The sequence below is a fragment of the Meriones unguiculatus genome, chromosome 16, assembly GCF_030254825.1.
Source record: "Meriones unguiculatus strain TT.TT164.6M chromosome 16, Bangor_MerUng_6.1, whole genome shotgun sequence".
Lineage (NCBI taxonomy): Eukaryota > Metazoa > Chordata > Mammalia > Rodentia > Muridae > Meriones > Meriones unguiculatus.
Genome location: NC_083363.1, coordinates 53,045,595 through 53,048,328, shown reverse-complemented (window position 1 = coordinate 53,048,328; position 2,734 = coordinate 53,045,595). Strand labels below are relative to the sequence as shown.

The 2,734-nt window shown below is 38.7% G+C and overlaps 1 pseudogene; it reads right to left on the bottom strand.

Moving 5' to 3' along the window:
• Positions 1-1,160: 1,160 nt before the first annotated feature.
• LOC110563922 (mRNA turnover protein 4 homolog) lies at positions 1,161-1,859 on the bottom strand (annotated as a pseudogene).
• Positions 1,860-2,734: the final 875 nt, after the last annotated feature.

Below are 2,734 nucleotides of genomic sequence, written 5' to 3'. Positions count from 1 at the left end.
TTGGACTATGATCTAAACTCTTTCTCCCTCAAGTTTCTTTTGTCATGGTATTTTGTCACAGCATTAGGAAAAGAAGCTACGAAAGAAATCTGTGCTGAGAAGTAGGGTCACTGCCATGATAAAGCTGACCCTATGATTGTTAGGCTTTGAAACAGTTTTATAGCTGGAGTGTGGAAGAGCTAGGTTCTTCAGGCTAGAAAACTATTAAACATCTAAAATAGCCTGTAATGGGAAGTTCTGGCATAAAGGTAGGAGACTTTAATTCTGACAGAACAGAGGTTGGGTAGCTCTGCTCTTTTTTGTTGCAGAATGATTTGACTCTTGGAGCATATTACCATTGAAGTATTTTTTTTTTCCCTCTCTTTGAAGAACTTCAGTGATTCTTGAAAGAAATGCATCTGTGGTTTGCTCTGGGAAGCTAGTTTTATTTTTATCACCTTATTATATATTAATTTTGTAACCTAAAAGCTTACTGAACTTATCAGCTCATTAAGATGTTTGATTTTTACTCGTTATGAAAACATGTTATCTTCAATGAGAGATAATATGAATCTTCTTTTCCTATTTGGATGTCCTTTGTTTTTTTTTTGCCTTTCCTTTCCTTTTTATTTTTTTCCCTTTATTGCTCTGGCCATGACTTGGACCACTGTACTGAATATGAGTAGTGAAAGTGAGCATCCATGTTTTATTTTGTATTTAGAGAAAACAATTTTATCTTTTTCTCATTTAATATGAAGTTACTTACAAGAATGTGTTTCATCACTTTTGTCATCTTCCTTTTAATGTTATTGTGTCATGAATTCATATTAAAACTTATTAAGCATTTTCAGGTATCTATTGCAATAAATGTGCTTATTGTTCTTCATTTGATTGATATAACATATTACAATCATGTATGCTTCTAAAGTGCTAGCTACTTTGGTCTTATGGATATCCAAATTTATTTAGTATATTTAACCACAGGCTTTTCTTTCTTTTTTCCCTGGTGTCTACAGGGAACACCCTGCCGACAAAATTTTATTCTTTATAGAAACAAAGTCACTCCTTAGCATCCTTCCTTGTCTTTGTCCACAGTAAAGTAAATAGCTGCTCCCTCCAGTCCTGGGAGGTCCAGTGGCGGTGAAGAACTTGCTGGAAGGCCATAGTCCCAAGTCCTCGAGTCAGCCATTAGCCTTCTCCAGCTCTGCCACACAGTCAGGCGCTCTCTTAGGCAGGCCATCGTCCATTTGCAGGAATCTTCTGGTCTGGGAATCCCACATGTGTTTGATGGTCACTTTGAATTCAGCCATCTCATACTCAAGACACGGTCCTGCTCTGGGGTCAGCACGTGGCCTTCCTTGCACACTTCTTAGTCTAATAGTAGGGTCACCACACCTTTCTCGAGGGCAGTGGCCAGGCCCAGCTGGCTCAGCTGCGGCTCCATGGAATGAGGGGACTGTTTCAGGGGCCCTGGATCCAGGCTCACAGTTAAAGTCAGTCTGTTTCCAGCCCGAGCAAAATCCATTTCTGTGTACTTGGTGAACCAATCATTCACATCCTCCTTCATGTGGTTGGTAAAAAAAAAAAAGGCCAACTTCACCTGTCAGCTTCCTGCTGACCTGATGCAGGTTATTTTTGTATTCATCAGATGGGTTTAGACTCAAGGCCACCATCATCACCTTGTTTTTGCCAAAGAACATCCGGCTGTGTTTCCAGGCATTCAGGACTTCCTTGAGGGTGCTATTCCTCATGCTGGCCACAGAGAAGATGAAGAGGTACCTGTAGGTGTCCACACATTTCCAAGCCTTCCGCTTCAGTTCCAAGCCTTTCTTGGTAGTTTTTGTTAAGGAAACTTTCCTGTCGCTCTTAGATTTGGGCATCGTGTTAAAGACATGTGCGGCAGGAAACCTGGCCTATACACAGTTTTTTCTTTTTTGTAATTTATTATTATTATTATTATTATTATTATTATTATTTATTGCAATATACTCACTTTGTGTCCTGTGCTGTGGCCTCCTCCTTTGTCTCCTCCCAATCCCACTCTCCCTCCCTCATCTCCTTCTATGCCCCTCTCCCAAGTCCACTGATAGGGGAGGTCCTCCTCCTCTTCTATCTGACCATAGACTATCAGGACTGGCCTCATTGTCTTCCTCTTGCTTTTTAGCAATTTTTTTAAACCTTAGGTTGGAATTCAGTAAGAATTCTTGTCTTCCCATTTGGTATATTGTAGATCAAATTTTCATGATAAAGGAACACTTTTCCTTCATTTTACATAAGGTTATAAGCCATACCACCTCTAGTTTTATTCTGGAACTGCTACATTGTCTTTAGTAGATTTTATTTTAGCTGTCTGTAGTGAACAGAGTAGGCCTAGTAGCCTAGCAACCTGACCAGAATCATTGCTGCATCCTGGGGCTAATCATATTACCTCATCAACATATATACTCATCCCTTCTTACTTCATTGAATAAAATGATAGAACAAATATATACCTACTTAAAAATATTTCATAACTAGGAAATGAAATAAGAGACATCTAGGGACCATGATCTTATTTGCTACTATTTTCTTCCAGTATTGCATCTCCAAACCATGTTCTAAATTTAGAACAACTTACCAAGTGTCCATCATCGCTCTGGTCATACATATGTCTTTGTCCTCAAAACTGATGATGAGTAGTGAAATTTTTAAAATTTCTTCATTTCTCAACTTCACATTACTCTTTGAAATAATATAGAAATATATAAACGGCAAG